Source organism: Bufo gargarizans, chromosome 3, assembly GCF_014858855.1.
Source record: "Bufo gargarizans isolate SCDJY-AF-19 chromosome 3, ASM1485885v1, whole genome shotgun sequence".
In the NCBI taxonomy this organism is placed as follows: domain Eukaryota; kingdom Metazoa; phylum Chordata; class Amphibia; order Anura; family Bufonidae; genus Bufo; species Bufo gargarizans.
This window is the reverse complement of record NC_058082.1, coordinates 244197310-244219697: the sequence shown is the minus strand read 5'-3', so window position 1 is coordinate 244219697 and position 22388 is coordinate 244197310.

Here is a 22388-nt window from a genome sequence, read left to right as displayed (position 1 = left end):
CGATGTCAGCCGTTTATACCAGAGTGTCAGCAATGCGCTGACACTCTGGTACCAGTGACCCACCAATGAAAATTCTGCGGGAGGCAACTCCCCGCAACTGCCGCACCGCCCAAAAACCGCCCCCCTGCACCCCGCCACATAAATGAATTCAAGGGTGCAGGGGGGGTTAAAAAAAATTTGATTTTGGCCAATTTTAGGTTTCTGATCCCGGCGGTCAGGGACCGCAGGGATCAGAAACTAAATAAAGCGCTGCAAACCGCAGGTCTGAATTGACCCGCGGTTTGCAGCGATCGCCGATATGGGGGGTCACAGGACCCCCCTCGGCATTGAGCCTGGGTGCCTGGCTGTGTGTAATGAAGGGGTTAATGGTTGTCTGAGGAATGTTCTGCCATGCTAAAATGCACTTGGACATGCAAGTCACCAAGATCCACTGTTGGCAGCTCCCTTTGCAATTGATGACCAGGAAGACAAAGTCTGGAGATGTTGCAAGCCATGCTAACACATTTAGACCTCACAGACTGCTCACAGTAGCACAAGTAACACGCGGCCTGGCATTATCTTGTTGAAAATGGCTCCTGGGACACTTTGGAGAAATAGATGTACCACTAGTTCATGACCAAATAATGTAATTCTGGGCTGTTAGTGTGCCTGAAATAAAGACTAAGGGGGTCCAGCTACTGTACATTATGCCACCTCACACCATAATCTTGGGTGTAGGACCAGTATGACATTCCTTTGTGAAGGCCTCTTCATAGGATTGCCCACCTGGTCTCCAGATCTCTGGCTATCATTGCATTCATGACAAAAGTGGGACTGATCGCTGAAGAGTAGAAATAAGTTCTTCAACAAATTTGATTAGTTCCAAATCAATTTGTCATGAATCGCGAAAAATATGGTATACCCAGGCTACTCTGCCTAATCATATGCATCCCACTCGGTCCAATTTTATTGTGAAGGCTTGGAACTTAAACTGCAGAGAGAGTGCAAGGAGAGGTTATCGCCATGTGCATTACGCTCTAGTGCAGGCATGGCCAACCTGTGGCTCTCCAGCTGTTGTAAAACTACAACTCCCACCATGCCCTGCTGTAGGCTGATAGCTGTAGACTGTCTAGGGCATGATGGGAGTTGTAGTTTTGCAACAGCTGGAGAGCCTCAGGTTGGCCATCCCTGCTCTAGTGCATCCACATTCATAGTTAATCCATTCTGTAGGTACTGTGCCATCAGTATTACAGGAAGTTATAAATCATCTACATCACTGTGCAGGGCACCAAAATTCATAGCTAATATTTTCTGTTAGTTGTGGAATTAGTGTGTCAATATTACAGGTCAATAAAAGCGTCATGTCTAATATATCACCATTGACTTAACTGTGCAGTACACTGAAGATTCAAGTAGTGGACCCATGACAGAGTGAGGAAGGTGGCAGCAGCAGTGGCAGTAACCTTGACTCCGTTAACCAACGACACTCCTACTGTATGGCAATAATCTAGCTGCCAAGTTTGATCCATCCAGCAAGTTCAGCCCATCTGGTTTAAACCCTAATACAAGGAGTTATTTACCTCAGGCATTCCGCGTCCAAGTTCCTGGAGGGCCAAGTGGTGTTCAGCACAAACTGTTCTGTGATGCCCTTACATGTCCGGGGCTGCACACATGGATTTCCCTGTACCCCTATAGGCTAGTCCGAGCCTGGCGAAGCAAGTGAAATAGATAAACAAGCCTATATATTAGACCGCCTGTTGAGACTGAGTCTAATGCAAAGTAAGTCTATACATAATAGAACAAATTAAGTATAAATGGTGCAGCAAGTGTACTAGATAAACACGCCTACTTATTAGACTGCCTGTTGACAATGAGTCTGATGCTCAGTAAGTCTATGTATAACTGAACAGATTAAGTATAAATGGTGCATCAGATGAAGCAGATAAATAAGCCTATATTTAGACCGCCTGCTGATAATGAGTCTGATGCATAGTAAGTCTATATATAACAGAATAGACTAAGAATGAATGGCGCACCAGGTGAACAAGATGCATAAGGCGATTACACTGAGCCTGCACTGTCCCTGCAGTCTCCCTTTCCTCTCCCTACAATGTCTAAAAACTCTCCCAACAATCTCCCTACACTGTCACTGTACTTTCCCTATCCAATATTCTACAATCAAAAACCTGCTAAAACACTGTGCCTAGCGCTTGCCACATCTCTTCCTATGCTCAGTTCACAGTGACATGGCAATGGCCACTCAGGATGAGGCTTTTATAGGACTGCAACATGACAGTGGATGGCTATCTGCTGATTTGCTGGCTACATGGGATTAAGGATTATTTCACATTCCCAGGCTTCTTGCTTTCACTTTGTAACACGTGTAGACGCCATCTTAGGAAAAAAATGATTTGTTACCAAAAAGCACAGGGAATTTCGGGCTTATAGCCCAAAGTCATGAAAGCACCATCTGATGGTTTCTGTAGACACTGTTTACCACCCTTGGCTTGGGATGGTGCATCCAATTTCACTAGCAGAACAAAAAGGATTGCTACACCCCTTTCTTGTAATCAGATGATCTGTCTGTGAACAGGTTAACTTCTCTGCACCTGTTGCTGTCATTCCAGTTTGTCTCCCAACCACCGGGAAGCACAACGTTGAACAGTGCTGACAGCTCAGCCTATGCACGTAGTGATCTGCCGAAGTGATAAACAAAGGTCTCTCAGTTCAAGGATTCCGTCTCTCTCACTTTGGGACAATTAGTGATAACTGGCAAGTCATCACACAGTCATCCCACATGACTTGATCCAATTTTTGAGGTTTCATGTGGCAAATAATATGTCCTTCAATCTGGCTTTTATTCCCCTCCCACGTGCCACAAATTGGAGCTAGGTGCTTGATCTGATCATCAGCAGATTTTAGACATCTGCTATACCAAGCCAGAAGTCAGAACCAAGAGGGCGCCTTGGCATCCAAATAGTCAGCCAAGGGTCAAAGGTCACAGTCCAAGCTGGGTCAGAATACCAGGAGATTCAGAATAGAAGCAAAGGGCTAGTAAGGATATCCTAGGAGAAGAGCACTGATCACAGGCAACCTGTGGCCAACAGGTTGCCTGTTTAAATAGGCAGCAGTTCCTAATCATTTGACCCATCCAGTGTTACATGACTGATGACATCAGCAAATCTCTGATTGGCTGGCGCTTCCTGAACCAGGAAGCTTGCCTCATTGTCCTGACAACTGAATGTCTGCAGCTCTGCCTATATATATACAGCACATGTAACCAAAAGACAAAACAAAGCCTTCTGCGCAAGACTGTGCGCATTACATACTGCCAGTGCTCAACATAGACAGTGTTGGACTCGGGTACTAGTGGTGAGCGGCAGGGGCTATATTCGAATTTGCAGTATTTTAGGAATATTTGGGCGAATATTTATCATATATTCGCGATATCACGAAATTTAGATTATTTTCTTGATTGCAAAAAATCAGCAATGTAATATTTGCATAATGTGTGCGAAATACAGGTTGGGTCACTTTTGCTACATTTTCAAAGCTGCTAGAAGTTTCCTGAGACTGGAGAAAATAGTTGGCACGGCAGAACATTAAAAAGGGCTTTATATGCAGTTAGAGTGCTCAAATTTGGTCCAAATTCCCAATAGCGCAAATCGGAACTAACAATGCGAATATTTTGGCGCAATACGTGAAACTTCACATTTTAGTAGGTCTGCATGTATGTATGGACAGCAGAACTAAACACTACCTAAGACCCTGCAATGCAACAGCTACACTATATCAGGATATAACCTACACTAACTATCTGAATTATATACAGTGAGGAACAGAAGTATTTGAACACCCAGCGATTTTGCAAGTTCTCCCACTTAGAACTCATGGAGGGGTCTCAAATTCACATTGTAGGTGCATTCCCACTCTGAGAGACAGCCATTCGATTATAGTAATCCTCCCTCTCCAACATACTCGATCCTTCTCTGGTGGACGACAGGGCGGCTCGCAGTATATCAAACAAGACCTCCCACTGCTCTGGGAGGCCACCCCCAGGTACTCCAACATGGGGGAGGCAGAGTCAATAAGGCTAGACATGCAAATTAGATGATAAGGCGGTGGCGCGAAAATACAGTCCTTCCCGCTTTTTCAGCAGACGGCGCCCAATTTTTCCCGCCAATACAATACAGCGATGACGCAGCAGTAAATTCAGTCAGCTTAGGCGGACATCTTTAAGCATAAGGCTGTCCATTCACTGACAGCAAGCGGTGACTTAAGAAGCAGCAAACAGTCCATAAAATACAGTTTTGACACCGCAGTTTTTCAACAATTTTAGCCCAACAATTTTCAAATATACAAATAGGGCATTTATCACTTTATAGGCAATAATGGCACACAGTTCAGATTCCACAATGGCGTAGGGATATTTGTATCCTGTTCGTGACGCCAAAATATGCAGTGGATGTAAGGCTAGGCTCCCACTGCATTTAGCCTCTCACTTGTCTTTCCAGCTTTTTTTACTGGACAGGTTTTGAGCGCTGCAGTCCCAAAATGGCTGCTGATGGAAGGGTCATGTGACCAGTCCTGTCTATCACTGGCCAATAGAGATGAGAGAATTTCATATTCTGAAACTCGTTCAGGCTTTGTTTACTGGTAAAAGGTGAATTGCGTCATGGATTTCGTTATCATATGACCATAACGCAATTCTATGACGGAATGCATAATGGAATTCCCTCATAATAGAAGTCTATGGGCTGTAAAATGAATCTGCTCCGTTTCTGTTATGCAGGGGAGTCCTTGGAATCGAACCCGAGTTCAGGAAATGTTTTTTTTACAGTACAAATTAATTTATGAAGTTATTACCCGAAGTCTCGCGAGACTTCACGAAGCAAGAACTTCGGCTCATTGGAGCAAATACATTCTAATACTGTACGGAGCTCCTGGAGTTTTATGCGAATCGACTTTGGATGTTTCATCCGAAGTCAATTTGCTCATCCCTAGTTATAATATTTATATAATGCCAACATATTCCATAGCATTTGTACATATACAAGCAAATATATAGCCTTCTGCACACGGCAGAGCTCGTACAACTACCTACTACAGAGCCATACAGGTACCATTCGGTGCTATGTGAACAGAGCTATGAAATCAGAAGCATGCAGGGCTGCAATAAATGTACCTCGGCTGAATCGTTTACACAGCTAAAATGTAAAGTCTGAAGAAGAACTCGATTGATTGCAATTAGAGATGAACAAATCGAAGTTGACTAAGTGGAATTGAATCCGAATTTCAGGAATTATTAGATTTGCCCCGAATCTGAATTTCCTCATGCTTCATGGTAACGAATCACATTTTTTCCTAAAATGGCTGCTGCACGTGTGAGGACAAGGAGCAAGGAACTCTGGGAACGAGGGTTCACCCACAATGCTATGCATGCAGCCAATCAGCAGCCAGCCAGCCTTGTGATGTCACAGCCCTATAAATAACCTCAGCCATCTTGGGTTCAGCCATTTTCCAGTGTACTTAGTGCAGGGAGAGACGTCAGCAGTCACTAGGGACAGTGATAGGAAAGACTTTAAAACTTTTATTTTGCTGTATAGAAGTTCAGGGAAAGAATAGGGAGGAATCATTCCACAGTATTGAAGCAGAACAGGGTTCAGTAGGGGAGGTTACAGCCTGGTTAATAGGAACAATCCTATTACACCTTGCTGCACTGACTGGGGATCCAAATTTAATTATACAGCTCTGTAATTCCAGCAAACCGTTCTTGTTATTGGGGTGCAAGTGCTGTTTGACACAACCATTAACAGGGTTTATTACACGGAAATATTTCTACATCTTATTTGCCCTTATGCGGTGCAGTTATATGTTCTAAAGCATTTTATGGCTTGTATTAGTGGGAAAAAAAGGGCTTATTAGCCGTTGTGTGGTGAAGTGCGAAAATTATAGCCTTTTTTGCATGTATTAGTGGCAACAAAATATATATTTGCCGTTCAGCGGTGCAGTTATATGTTCTAAAGCCTTTCGTGGCGTGTATAAGTGGAAAAAAATAAGGGCCTATTTGCCATTCAGTGGTGCAGTTACAGTATATCTTCTAAAGCCCTTTTTGACGTGTATTAGTGGGAAAAAAGGGCTTATTAGCTGTTGTATGCTGAAGTGAGAAAATTACTGACTTTTTTGGGGTGTATTAATTTCCTTTTTATTTATTTATTTGATCTGACAGTGTGTCAGACAGAAAAGTGCCAGGCCCTGCACAGGGGAGTGGCAGAGGCCTAAATGTTTCTGGCGCAGGCACAGGTAGCAGCAGAGTAAGGGGGTATGGCAGCAGGAGTCACAGGGATAGACCCGAGCTCCCGGTGTCATCTAGCGGTCGTGTCTTGACCAGCAACCCAGAAGTTCTTGAATTGTTGCCTCCAGCTGGTTCAGCTGCACAGAGGCCCAGCAAGGGAGAGGGCCCATCCCAGTGCCAGCAGAGGCGTTTATGTTTTTATGTTATCATATTTTTCATTCCCTACCTCTGCCAACAGGGTAACCTGGGCACCTTGGTGTGAAGCCCGGGAGGGGGTGGCGTTTAGGGGGGGTGGGTGGTGACCTGATTAGCACTTACTGCGAATCTGCTGCCTGTTTGTGTCTACACTCCATAGCTGAAAAACCATCGATGACATCATAGTCATGTGATCTTTTCAGCAGTGGAAGTGGAGGTAGGACCTGTGATGTGACCAGTGCAGAAAGAGGCAGCACTCAGCAGTGGAGACCTGTGATGCCATGGAATGAATGTAAGTGCCAGAGAAATGCTGGGAGATGTGGTTCTCCCCATTATACCTCCTCCCTGATTAGTTGGAGGGAAATATGTTATTTAACTGGGACTGTATGTTAGAGGGGCTGAAGGGAGGGGTGTCAGTTATATAGGACTGTATGTTATAGAAGACTATAAGAAAGATATGTTTTTTACATGGGACTGTATGTTATAGAAGATTGGAGGGAGACGACTGGTGTTATTTACATGGGACTGGATATTTTAGAAGACTGGAGGCTAAGGAGTGATGTTATTTATATGGGACTATGTGTTGGATGGGGTGAAGGAGAGGATTTAAGTTATTTACATGGGACTGTAGGGAGAGGACTGGTGTTGTTTACATGGGACTTCATGGTATAGAAGACTGAAGGGAGGAGTGAAATTATTTACATGGACTGTATCATATAAAAGACTGGTGGGAGACGACTGGTGTTATTTACATGGGACCTCATGGTATAGAAGACTGGAGGGAGAGAACAGGCATTATAATTTATGGGGGCACTACAGAGATGATTATAACTCCGGGGGGTACAGCAGGAGGTATTTTAATTACAGGGGGAACTGCAGGGAACATTTTAAATACTGTGGGCAGTGGTGGCGGCATTACTACTACAGAGGGCTCTATAGAAGTGCTTATAGATTATAAGAGGTGCCCTATAGGGAGGCCTTATTACCACTGGGGATACTATTTGGGGGAGGCTTCCACCTGGCAGTGAGCCCGGTGATGTCACTGGCACTAATGGACATGCTTTAGCGCTGCCTTAGCCTGTAAAATGGCTAGTGCAGTGCTAAAGCCACCCATCAGTGCCGGTCTGTATTCGGCCCATGTTCATATATGCCTGCATTATTGAGAAAAAATGTTTTTTTGAATATATGCAAATGATCCTCTAGGAGCAACGTGAGCGTTACCATTACACCTAGAGGCTCTGCTGTCTCTGCAACTGCCCCTCCCTGTCTACTTTGACAGAGCCTAGCAGTGAAAATGTCATCCCACCGGGCCATGTTAGCATGCAGAGGGTGCGGCAGTTACAGAGAGAGTGGAGCCTCTAGGTGTAATGGTAACGCCCCCATTTGTATATAATAAAACATAATTTTTCTCAGCAATGCAAGCACATAAGAAGATGGTACCAACACAGATGCCTTAAAGGGAGTCTGTCACCAGCATTTCACTTTTTTAACCTTTCCCACAGCTCCCTAGCATGCTTACAGTTAATAAAAACGTTACCTCTGGCATCAATCCTGGACTTATAGAACCATCAAAAACGATCTTTATAAGATATGCAAATGAGGGCTCGCAAGTGCCCAGGGGTGGCGTTACTCTCTTAGGTGCCCTGCTTGCTCAGCCTTTTCATTGCGTCCCCCCGCCCCTTCCTACCCTCCGCCCGACCATCCTTTCCCTCTGACCGCCTTTCTACTAACTTGTTATTCTGCCGATATACCGCGCCTGCGCACTCATTCCTTTGGCCGGCGCATGCGCTCTGCGATGCCCATTCCTTGTACGGCATCACAGTAATTAATGCGCATGTGCCGATGGACCGCCTCCTTTGTTGTGTTTTTGTGTCGTTAGCCGGTGCATACTCAATAGTTACTGTGATGCCGTACAAGGAATGAGCATCGCAGTGCGCATGCGCCGGCCAAAGGAATGAGTGCGCAGGCGCGGGATATCGGCAGAATAACAAGTTAGTAGAAAGGCAGTCAGAGGGAAAGGATGGGCGGGCGGAGGGTAGGAAGGGGCGGGGGGACACAATGAAAAGGCTGAGCAAGCAGGGCACCTAAGAGAGTAACGCCGCCCCTGGGCACTTGCGAGCCCTCATTTGCATATCTATTAAAGATCGTTTTTGATTGTTCTATAAGTCCAGGATTGATAGTAACATAGTACATAAGGCCGAAAAAAGACATTTTTCCATCCAGTTTGGCCTGTTATCCTGCAAGTTGATCCAGAGGAAGGCAAAAAAAAAACTGTGAGGTAGAAGCCAATTTTCCCAACTGATGCCAGAGGCAGGGGCGTAGCTAAAAGCTCATGGGCCCTAGTGCAAGAGTTCAGCTTGGGCCCCCCTTCCCTTAGTGCTTGTTGGAAAGGGGCAGGGGAGAACGTAGCCTTCCTGCTGCCTGAGGCAAACATTGAAAGGGCACCTCATCATGCCAAATTCTTGACCTAACCCCTTCCCTCGAGCCAGAGGTGTAAATTGACCAGCATGTGCTTTCTATAATGCCAGTGTCTTATGTGACACAAGGGTCCTTGGGCCCCTCAGGCTCTTGGGCCCGGTAGCGACTGCTACCTCTGCACCCCCTATAGCTACGCCCCTGGCCAGAGGTAACGTTTTTATTAACTGTAAGCATGCTAGGGAGCTGTGGGAAGGGTTAAAAAAGTGAAATGCTGGTGAGAGACTCCCTTTAAGCTGCCAAGCGCACACGTAACAGGTCAAGCCTTTAATTGTCCAAGTGTATAAGGGAGTCCTGAGGGATAACTGAAGGCCTAGGGAGCATTTTACCATCAGCTACGGACTTCATTGGCGGGAGTAAGCTGGCACTAAAGTGCCTAGGGCAGCATCAAATCTAAATATGGACCTGGCTCCACAGCAGTAGCTGGATGTAGTGTCACACATCACACTGCTGGTCTGCGTATGAGGAGGAGCGGTGCGGCCTGGAATCTGCTGTGCTCCTCCTCCTACACAGACCTATAATTTATGGGGGCACTACAGAGATGATTATAACTCCGGGGGGTACAGCAGGAGGTATTTTAATTACAGGGGGAACTGCAGGGAACATTTAAAATACTGTGGGCAGTGGTGGCGGCATTACTACTACAGAGGGCTCTATAGAAGTGCTTATAGATTATAAGAGGTGCCCTATAGGGAGGCCTTATTACCACTGGGGATACTATTTGGGGGAGGCTTCCACCTGGCAGTGAGCCCGGTGATGTCACTGGCACTAATGGATATGCTTAGGGTGTATAAGGGAGTCCTGAGGGATAACTGAAGGCCTAGGGAGCATTTTACCATCAGCTACGGACTTCATTGGCGGGAGTAAGCTGGCACTAAAGTGCCTAGGGCAGCATCAAATCTAAATATGGACCTGGCTCCACAGCAGTAGCTGGATGTAGTGTCACACATCACACTGCTGGTCTGCGTATGAGGAGGAGCGGTGCGGCCTGGAATCTGCTGTGCTCCTCCTCCTACACAGACCAGCAAAGCAATGTGTGAAACTACATCCTGCTAATGCTGTGGAGAGCCAGCGGCTGAACGGTGATCATGAGGAACTAGGTGAGTATATTTTTTTAACTTCCTGTGACGGGGGCACATATCGGACCATTACTACTGTGAGGGAGCACATATCTGGATATAACTACTATGTACTGGCACAAAGAGGGAATAATTACTATGTGGGGGCAATAAGGGTACTGGGTGTGTATAATTATGCTTTGGGCAGAGTTAGAGGTGTGACCTAGTATGAAAAGAATGTATATACGTACATATTGTAAACATATTCACAAGATGTTTTTTATTTGCACATACAGTGTATATAAAAAGTCTACACACCCCTGTTAAAATATCTATCACGACTGGCGGGCCAATCACATACGTGACGCAAAGGGAGGAAAAAGGAAGGCCCTGTCCAAGGGAGAGGGAAAGATGGTGACCCCTAACTCACCTTGAGGCTGGCACCTGACTGCCCTGACGTCCCTAGATGGGTTTCTCACCCGTACGCCGATCACATTCCTAAACCCTGGCTTTCCCTAAGATGAGCCCTACGTAGTGAATAGGGCGGTGGGAACACTAGTCCGCACCACTAACACTAAAGGGAAACACTAGGGAGAAGACAGACAATACTGACAAAACATATAGTTCCAGGTGGGCGACAACAAACAACCAACAGGGATCCGGAGGGTAATGCTCTGGTACGACAACCAGGGATAACAGCAACTCAGCTCCAGTGGGTCAGTATAGAAGTCCAGGCAGGAAGCTCTATATCTGGTAACCAGAGAAGTGGGAGAGGGGAATATAAGGAGGGTGGGAGTGCTAACCCAGAAAGCTACCATTAGGAACAGCACTATCTTTAGACATAGAGCGCGCAGCCACCCTGGGATGTAAAAAAATGAGACAAAGATAAATCATTTCAGAACTTTTTCTACCTTTAAGGAGTATGCACATGTCTGTGGAACACGGACCGTGAGATACCGGCCTGGATTACTGCTGAGTGCAGGAGCGCACGGCATCATTAGTTGCTATGAAGCCGTGCGCTTTGTGCAGCCGCTGCTGTACAGTAATGGATCATATGAGTGTATTACTGTATATCAGCGGCGTCACGAAGCGCACGGTGTCATAGCAACCAATGACGCCGTACGCTCCTGCACTTAGCAGGAATCCAGGTTGGATCTCACGGTCCGTGTTCCTTGGACGTGTGCATGGGGCTTTAATGTGACCTATAAACTGTACCACTCAATTGAAAAAACAAACTGAAATCTTTTTCCTGTATAACATTTCCTGTATTCTTCATATGTCTGGGCTATGGGGTACAGTGGCAAGACGAAAGCTTTTTCTTACGAAGAAAAACATCCAAGCCAGGCTACATTTTGCAAAAACACATCTGAAGTCTCCCAAAAGCATGTAGGGAAAAGGTGTTATGGTCTGATGAAACCAAGGTTGAACTTTTTGGCCATAATTCCAAAAGATATGTTTGGCGCAAAAACAACACTGCACATCACAAAAAAAAAACATACCCATAGTGAAGCATGGTGGTGGCAGCAACATGCTTTGGGGTTGTTTTTCTTCAGCTGGAACTGGGGCTTTAGTTAAGCTAGAGGGAATTATGAACAGTTCCAAATACCAGTCAATTTTGGCACAAATCCTTCAGGCTTCTACTAGAAAGCTGAACATGAAGAGGAACATCATCTTTCAGCGTGACAACGACCCAAAGCATACATCCAAATCAGCAAAGGAATGGCTTCACCAGAAGAAGATTAAAGTTTTGGAATGGCCCAGCCAGAGCCCAGACCTGAATCAGATTGAAAATCTGTGGGCTGATTTGAAGAGGGATGTGCACAGGAGATGCCCTCGCAATCTGACAGATTTGAAGTGTTTTTGCAAAGAAGAGTGGGCAAATCTTGCCAAGTCAAAATGTGCCATACTGATAGACTCATACCCAAAAAGACTGAGTGCTGTAAAAAAAAATCAAAAGGTGCTTTAAAAAAGTATTAGTTTAAGGGTGTGCACCCTTATGCAACTACATTATTGTATTTTTATATTTTTTCTTCCCTTTACCTAAAAGATTTCAGTTTGCTTTTCAATTGAGTGGTACATTTTATAGGTCACATTAAATGTAGAAAAAGTTCTGAAATAATTTATCGTTGTCTCATTTTTTTACATCACAGAAACCTGACCTTTTAACAGGGGTGTGTAGACTTTTTATATCCACTGTGTATGTTTATATTTGTATGTGCGGTTTGCCCTTTGCTGCCTGTGTCCACCCCTGGTTGACTCGGTCATCCACTTCGTTCCAAGTGACATCAAACACCCAGAGCCAAGAGTCGGTGGGTTCGTCAGACACAATCCTTAGTTGTTGTAAAGACAATATTGAATTAATGGCTGGCTTCATACAAAAGAGGACAAAGTAAAAAGAACATATACCAATTTATTCTTATTATTACCTTAAAAATCAATATATATTCTACACATACATCACAAATAATCCTATGTTTTTCATACAAAACCTTAAAATAGCCTAAAAAAATGAAATAAATGGCCAATGTAATGATTACTCGTTTAGTCCTTGAATTAAAATAGTATACAGTCACGGTTCCTCTATTAGTTCACAGTGCGGAGCTCACGCAGTATTTGGAACAATTTTATATTCCACAGCGATGTTACAAAGATCAGCAAGAAATCCTGTTGTTATTATCTTGCTGTATATGGTATATTAATTGCTGAGCAATAGTCCTAATTTTGCTACTTTGTGTGTTATATACTTGCCTCTTCATAACACAGTTCCAAAGATGATATATTAATATAATGTTTAACTCAGCATATAAACTAGGTGCATTATAATGTTTTTTCGCTTACCAGACTCCCGATACGTTGTTTGGTATAGCTGGTAGCTAAAATACATACGTGTTTCCTTCTTTCCTATATAGTTGCGAGTTTCTTGCGCTGCCGATTCCCGCAATTTATCTGTGCGCTAGTGCAGCACTTACTTCACTGCGCATGCGGGTTGAGGGCTTTGAGGTGCTGACTGTGTTAGAGGCTTTGAAGCGCTGATTGTGGTCCGTAGCTGTGTAATTTGCCGCAGGTTCTTGTATATTTTTTTATGTCGCTGTGCTCAAATGCTTGTCACCATTCACCAAACACGTTTCGAAACCTTACTGGTTTCTTCTTTAGTGGTCAAAAAATCCTATGAAAAACGAGGGACAAAATCGATCTTTATATTGGATTACCCTGATCTCTACAAAGCCTGTACCGGACTAAATCAGGTTGGTGCATTTGTATAAAATCTTGACCGGACTTTACATTAACTATCATGTTCAATGCACTGTTCAGACATTGCGGTATACAGTACAGACCAAAAGTTTGGACACACCTTCTCATTCAAAGAGTTTTCTTTATTTTCATGACTATGAAAATTGTATATTCACACTGAAGGCATCAAAACTATGAATTAACACATGTGGAATTATATACATAACAAAAAAGTGTGAAACAACTGAAAATATGTAATATTCTTGGTTCTTTAAAGTGGCCACCTTTTGCTTTGATTACTGCTTTGCACACTCTTGGCATTCTCTTGATGAGCTTCAAGAGGTAGTCACCTGAAATGGTTTTCACTTCACAGGTGTGCCCTGTCAGGTTTAATAAGTGGGATTTCTTGCCTTATAAATGGGGTTGGGACCATCAGTTGCGTTGTGGAGAAGTCAGGTGGATACACAGCTGATAGTCCTACTGAATACATTGTCATTGTACCACCCTGTGGTATTCTTCAGATGCTGCTGCCACAACCTGCACAGCCTGTCATTGTGCTACTCTGTCACCTTGCCACTCTGTGGCCTCCTGATGCTGCTGATGCCGACACTTCCACACTTTGTCATTGTGCCACTCTGTGGCCTCCTGATGCTGCCACAACCACACTGTCATTGTGCCAACCTGTGGCCTCCTCCTGATGCTGCACCACCTCCACACTCTGTCATTGTGCCACTCTGTGGCCTCCTGATGCTGCTGCTGCTGACACCTCCACACTGTCAATGTGCCACTCTATGGCCTCCTCCTGATGTTGCTGCTGCTGCCACCTCTGCGCTCTGTCATTGTGCCACTATGTTGCCTCCTGATGCTGCTGCTTCCACCTTCACAATTGTGCCATTCTGTGGCTTCCTCCTGATGCTGCTGCCACCTCCAGACTCTGTCATTGGGCCACTCTGTGGTCTCCTCATGCTGCTTCCACTTCACCACTATGTCATAGGGCCACTCTGTGGACTTTTCATGCTGTTCCCAACCTCCCCACTTCATGACTGGGCCACTATTTTGCCTTTCGACCTGGATGATATTATGATTTATTTGACCCTTCATCTGATCTGTCCTACATGACATGGTCCCTATTTTGCATCAGAATTGGCTTATGATTTGGTAGCCAAAAGCAGGAGTGAGTACAAAACACAGAAGACATGCAATTATTCCATTCACGTGTCATCTCTGTTTTGGATCCACTCCTGTTTTTTTGGGCTTTAGCAATACTGATGGATTACTGACCAAATGCTGACCAAGTGAAGGTGGATGCTCCACAAACAGGATCCGTTTTTTGGGGGTCAATGTTCTGACGGATCAGAGGAAAGGCAAAATAATCAGTGACGTCAACATAAACTTACTGCTGACACCCTCTACACTCTGTTGGGGGGGTTCTACTTGTATAAGCATTTAATAGAACAGGTTCTGTAGACATCTATGTGGAATCAGCTGACGACGGTGTAAAAGGAGTGCGCTTCTTCGTGATGCTAACATTGACCTGTAAGGCTGAGTTCACACTTGAGTTAAGTGTTGGCCCCGTTACTGCCAAAATAAGTGTGAAGTGATTCCAAGAGCGAAGCCTGTTATCTGCGTGTCATACTGATTCACAGTATTGTTCCACTACCACAGCAGACTCCCTATGTGTGTTACTGCAAGGCACAGGACTACAAAGGCTCTCTGCAGCCAGGAAATAGCCATTTTTTTACTTGATTTGCCACAAATTAATTTGGATCGAACCAAATTTTTGGGAAAAATTTGGCAAACTGGCTGAATCAAATTTTTTAGAAATTCGCTCATCTCTAATTGCAATGACAAATTGTGTCTTACTGAAAGTGTCTTACTGAAATGTTCTTTTGTTGGTCTCTTATTATTTTTTTTTTTACAAATCTATAAAGTGTTTCTACAATCTCCAATTCTTGAATTAATTTGCAATTGCACGTGATACTATTCTGCTCTCACTGTATATGAGAAGGAACACATGAGGACATTTATTATGCCATTTAATGTTTCCACCATAATTTGCGACTTTTCACTTTCACTTTTCAAAAGCAGAAAGAAAAGCAGGTGGGGCTTAGCATAGGGGACGTGATCTACCACTGCCAAACAAATTTACTATAATTTATGTCCGAAACTGGCATAATAAATAGGTCAAATCTACACCAGCTCATAGCTTGTGTATATTTGAAAATGTGGTGCATGAACTGCCTGGAGAAGAGCAAAATTTTTCCTCCTAGTAAATTTGTTGCATTCTGTGCCAATGGACATTATACTCTACACTCACCTAAAGAATTATTAGGAACACCATACTAATACGGTGTTGGACCCCCTTTTGCCTTCAGAACTGCCTTAATTCTACATGGCATTGATTCAACAAGGTGCCGATAGCATTCTTTAGAAATGTTGGCCCATATTGATAGGATAGCATCTTGCAGTTGATGGAGATTTGAGGGATGCACATACAGGGCACGAAGCTCCCGTTCCACCACATCCCAAAGATGCTCTATTGGGTTGAGATCTGGTGACTGTGGGGGCCATTTTAGTACAGTGAACTCATTGTCAAGTTCAAGAAACCAATTTGAAATGATTCGAGCTTTGTGACATGGTGCATTATCCTGCTGGAAGTAGCCATCAGAGGATGGGTATATGGTGGTCATGAAGGGATGGACATGGTCAGAAACAATGCTCAGGTAGCCCGTGGCATTTAAACGATGGCCAATTGGCACTAAGGGGCCTAAAGTGTGCCCAGAAAACATCCCCCACACCATTACACCACCACCACCAGCCTGCACAGTGGTAACAAGGCATGATGGATACATGTTCTCATTCTGTTTACGCAAAATTCGGACTCTACCATTTGAATGTGTCAACAGAAATCAAGACTCTTTAGACCAGGCATCATTTTTCCAGTCTTCAACAGTCCAATTTTGGTGAGCTCATGCAAATTGTAGCCTCTTTTTCCTATTTGTAGTGGAGATGAGTGGTACCTGGTGGGGTCTTCTGCTGTTGTAGCCCATCCGCCTCAAGGTCCTGCATGTTGTGGCTTCATAAATGCTTTGCTGCATACCTCGGTTGTAACGAGTGGTTATTTCAGTCAACGTTGCTCTTCTATCAGCTTGAATCAGTCGGCCCATTCTCCTCTGACCTCTAGCATCAACAATGCATTTTCACCCACAGGACTGCCGCATACTGGATGTTTTTCCCTTTTCACACCAGTAACTGAGCAGATTGTGAAAAACTCAGACCGGCCCGTCTGGCACCAACAACCATGCCACGCTCATAATTGCTTAAATCACCTTTCTTTCCCATTCTGACATTCAGTTTGGAGTTCAGGAGATTGTCTTGACCAGGACCACAACCCTACATGCATTAAAGCAACTGTCATGTGATTGGTTGACTAGATAATTATGTGAAATAGAACAGGTGTTCCCAATAATTCTTTAGGTGAGTGTATACCGCCAGTCTTAGTACATGTGTTCCAATAAATCCAACTAAAGAGTTTAGTGCAGACACCACTAGTGGGAGCATGGGAGCCTACACATGATTCATTATTTAACAGTATGCCATAAACTTCTAACCTCCCTCTAGTGGCAGGTGCCAGAAGCCATGGAGACAAGTATTGTGACACAGTTCTCAATCATTGAATTTAGGTGTTTCCCATTGCCACAGATGTATAAAATTCACCCCATAGCAATGTAGTCTGCCTTTACAAACATTTGTAAAATAATGGGTCGTTCTAAAGAGCTTACTGAATTCCAGCATGGTACTGTAATAGGATGCCATTGTTTTAACAAGTCAGTTTATGAAATTCCTTCCCCCCTAGATATTCTACAATCAGCCTTGAGTGGCATTATTGGAAGAATTTAGGAACAAAACGAACTCAGCCACGAAGTGGCAGACCACATAGGGTTGGCGAGTGCTGAGGCGCCTGGTGCATAAAAATCACCAGTTAATGCAGAAGTTCCAAATCTCGTCTTGTATTAACATCAGCACAAAAACTGTGCACCTGGAGCTTTATGGTATGCATTTTCATGACCGTGCAGCTGCATGCAAGCCTTATATCACCAAGCATAAAGCCAGGTCTCAAATGGAGTGGTGTAAAGCATGCCGCCACTGGACTCTGAAGCGGTATAATTGTATTCTGTGGAGTGATGAATCACACTTGTCTATCTGGCAGTCTGATGAATGAGTCTGGGTGTTGCAAGTGCAAGTAGAACGAGACCTGCCTGACTGCACTGTAGGAACTGTAAAGAACTTTACATTTTGGTGAAGGAGGCATAATGCTGTGGGGTTGTATTTCAGGGGTCGGCCTAGGCCCCAGAGAAGGGAACTCTTAAAGGAAATGTGTCACAATTTTTTTTATCTGCCAGTTAAAACCACAGAAACAGTTTTTTTCGAATCTGTTGTTATTTTCTGATTGTAGATTTTTTATATTTTTTTTATGAACATTATTATGGGGGCGGCCATCTGGCCTGAGCTATTCTTAACAGCAGTTATCCAGCTTTAAAAAAATTGCTCTATGGCAGCCACATGGACCATAGACAAAATGGTCAGGAGGGGACCTCATTGACTTCTAAGGGACAGTTTTCTAGGTATGCTCTGTGACCTAGGCAGAGGTCATTATACAAGGAAAAAAATGATAAGCTTTGACAATCACCTATTGTGAATGGTTGATCCTGTCTTATCTGTACACAGAAATTATATACAGTTGCAAGAAAAAGTATGTGAACCCTTTTAAATTATATGGATTTCTGCACATATTGGTCATAAAATGTGATCTGATCTTCATCTAAGTCACAACAATAGACAATCACAGTCTGCTTAAACTAATACCACACAAATAATTAAATGTTACCATATTTTTATTGAACACACCATGTAAACATTCACAGTGCAGATGGAAAAAGTATGTGTACCCTTGGATTTAATAACTGGTTGAACCTCCTTTGTCAGCAATAACTTCAACCAAACGTTTGCTGTAGTTGCAGGTCAGACGTGCGCAACAGTCAGGCGTAATTCTTGACCATTCCTCTTTACAGAACTGTTTCAGTTCAGCAATATTCTTGGGATGTCTGGTGTGAATCGCTTTCTTGAGGTCATGCCACAGCATCTCAATCGGGTTGAGGTCAGGACTCTGACTGGGCCACTCCAGAAGGCATATTTTCTTCTGTTTAGGCCATTCTGTTGTTGATTTACTTCTATGCTTTGGGTCGTTGTCCCGTTGCAACACCCATCTTCTGTTGAGCTTCAGCAGGTGGACAAATGGCCTTAGGTTCTCCTGCAAAATGTCTTGATAAACTTGTGAATTCATTTTTTTTTATGATAGAAATCCGTCCAGGCCCTGACGCAGCAAAGCAGCCCCAAACCATGATGCCCCCACAACCATACTTCACAGTTGGGATGAGGTTTTGATGTTGGTGTGCTGTGCCTCTTTCTCCACACATAGTGTTGTAGGTTTCTTCCAAACAACTCAACTTTGGTTTCATCTGTCCACAGAATATTTTGCCAGTACTGCTGTGGAACATCCAGGTGCTCTTGTGCAAGCTGTAAACGTGCAGCAATGTTTTTTTTTGGACAGCAGTGGCTTCCTCTGTGGTGTCCTACCATGAAAACCATTCTTGTTTAGTGTTTTACATATCGTAGATTTGCTAACAGGGATGTTAGCATATGCCAGAGACTTTTGTAAGTCTTTAGCTGACACTCTAGGATTCTTCTTCACCTCATTGAGCAGTCTGCGCTGTGCTCTTGCAGTCATCTTTACAGGACGGCCACTCCTAGGGAGAGTAGCAGCAGTGCTGAACTTTCTCCATTTAGAGACAATTTGTCTTACCGTGGACTAATGAACAGCAAGGCTTTTGGAGATACTTTCATAACCCTTTCCAGCTTTATGCAAGTCAACAATTCTTAATCGTAGGTCTTCTGTTGTGACTTAGATGAAGATCAGATCACATTTTATGGCCAATTTGTGCAGAAATCCATATCATTCCAAAGAGTGCACATACTTTTTCTTGCAACTGTAATTGCAGGCAGGTTTACAATGAGCTAACTGCAGTAAATAGATCTGTACAAACCAAGAAGTGGTGCGAATTATTAGACCTAGTTTTTTTTTAAATATAAAAAGTAACATGAAAAATTTAAAATAATATAAAAAATTATTTAAAATTATGTTAAACATAAAAAAGTGATTTGAACAGCAGGTCATTTTCTGATGACATATTCCCTTTAATGCTTCAGCTTTCTAAGACATTTTGGACAATTTTAAGCATGACTGTGCTCTAGTGCACAAAACAAGGTCCATAAAGGCATGGTTGGGTGAGTTTGGTGTGGACAAACTTAAAAGGCCTACACAGAGCACTGACCTCAAATCAATCAAACAATTTGGGTTGAACTGGACAGAGATTGGGAGTCAGACCTCTCTTCTAACATCAGTGCCTGACCTCATAAATGCTTTTTCTGGATGAATGGGCAAAAATTCTGACAGACACATTCCAAACTCTTGCAAAAAGCTTTCCGAGAACAGTGCAAAGGGGAAACCTAACTAGATATTAATTATGGATTTATGGATTTATAATGGGATGTCATAAAAGCACCTGTGGGTGTAATACTTTTGTCCATATAGTGTATCTCTTAAAAGGGGTTGTCTGGGCTTTTACTATTGACGACCTATAGGTCATCAATAGTAAAAGCCCAGACAACCCCTTTAAATCTGTGGAGCTCTATATCATAGTAACATAGTTTATAAGGCTTCAAAAAAGACAGCTGTCCATCTAGTTCAGCCTGTTATCCTGCAAGTTATCAGTCAAACAGTTCTGGCAAATACAAAGATACATAAGTTAATCCGCACAGAACTGTGAACCTATTTTTAAAAAATACCAGGTGATATTCTAGGGTGGAAATTCATTATGAATATCCTATATAAATAATTCTAATGTACCCTCTCTTTTTTTAACTAATTAAATCGAAATCCCTAATAGCTATTATTTTTTCTAAACCATTGTTATTTTCTGATTGTAGATTTTTTTTATTCTATGTTCTGTACATGATTATGGGGCATCCATCTTGTGAGATCTGCTGCTAACAACATTTTAGATATGCTTTACAGCTGTCAAATGGTCTATAAGGCACAATAGACAGAATATGTTGATTGACTTCTGTGAGACAATTTTCTAAACATGCTCTGTGATTGTACAGAGGTAATTGTGCAGGGAGGGGGAGGGTATCAGATTTGTCAACCTAAATTTTTATTTACATTTTTTTTATCCAAAAATCATGGACAGACATTTCATTTTTTAAAGACACATTGGAAAACTATAATGAACTATAAATATTATAAGTTATACATGTCTATAGGTCAGATACTAATACTGAACACATTACAAGCATGTCAGCTCTAAAATGCTGAGAATTGAAGATTATGCTAGCGCTAGTGTACTTATAATCTTAATTTTAGTAATGACAGGAGGCGAGTATTTTGCATTAAACTCTCTTTACTTACTCCACATAGCAGTAAAGAAACAGTTAAAACAGTAACCAATCAAAATGCAATAGGAGGTAATATATTCTGAGCCGTGAGACTCCTCCTCCTCTTTCGCATGCGACATCAGAAAAAACTGGATAAACTAAAGTCAATGTCTCTTAAACCACGAACCACCGAACGAACTCCTTGTCCTGTAACTGTAAGGCATGAAGAAAATCCGGAATGAACTGTAACCGGAATCAAAAGACCTTCTGTCCGCATTCAGATCTCCGTGAGACGAAGTCCGATCGACACGAAGAAACTCCCTGAAGTTGGACCGGAAACTTCAAGCATTTATACTGAAAAACAATATGAAATGGGTTAGGAACCGAAACTGAACCTGCATGCAGGCATGACCCACATAAAATGACAGTAAATGACATCACTTAAAAGGATCTTGGCTGCTAAAACGCAAAAGGGAATGAAACCATATACTTACCCACGAACACTTACCAAGGGTGGGAAAGAGGTGGGAAAATACTCGCCTCCTGTCATTACTAAAATTAAGATTATAAGTACACTAGCGCTAGCATAATCTTCAATTTTACCACATGACAGGAGGCTTCGTATTTTGCATTTTTTAACGCTGATTCACAAGACACATAGCCGCCCCCGTGCTTGGACGAAAGTAGAATGTCCTGAAGGTAGACTCCCTCGACCAGTCCGCCGAATGTAGAATGTCTGTCAGAGAAGCGCCTGCCGAGAAGGCCGAGGAAGCAGCCGCCCCACGAACTGAATGTGCCCCAAAACAGGGGTCCACGCCCGCCAGAGACAGAAGCCACCGTATCCACCTGGCGAGTGTAGTAGTTGAGACGGGAACGTGAGGCCGAACGTAGGACACCAAAAGCTGTCCCGAGGCAGAAGTTCGAAGCGCGGAAGTGACCTCAACGTACCGAGTAAGGGTAGAAACGACACAAAGTTGCGGTTCTGAGGCAAAGAAGGGATAAAAGACTGACGTAGAGTTGGACTTGGTACGTCTAGACACCCGAAAGGTAACTCCCTCCGGAGAGACCGAAAAGGCGTCGACGTCGAAAGCCCGTACGTCCGAAACTCGACGAAAGGAAACGAGGCAAAGTAACAAGGTCAACTTGGCCGACAGCTGTCTTAGAGAGAGGGAGGTATTAGTCGGCCAATCTCTCAGAAACTGAAGAACCAAGGCCACATCCCAGAGACGAGAATATCTGGGGCCCGGAGGTCTCTGCAACCTTATACCCCTAAGTAAACGGCAAACAAGTGGATCCCTACCGATTGGGATACCAAGAGAGGGAACGTGCGCCGCCGAAATAGCGGAGCGCACCACGTTGAGAGAACGATAGGAGCGGCCCAAAGAGAACAAATGTGACAGAAAATTCAATATGGCGGTCACAGGTGCCGTAAATGGATCGAAGTCCCGTTCACAGCACCAAGAGGACCAGGAATCCCAAGCTGATAAGTAACATCTTCTAGTTCCAGGAGCCCAGGAGTCCCATATGAGGTCTCTAGCTGCCTGCGATAAATCGCTGGTCTGCCAGGCTCCCCGGAAAGAGCCCAAGCCACCAGAAGGAGACGGCCCTCGAGTACCAGGGAATGCGGATTCCCTTTTGGGTCCGTGAGGAGCATCGGGAAA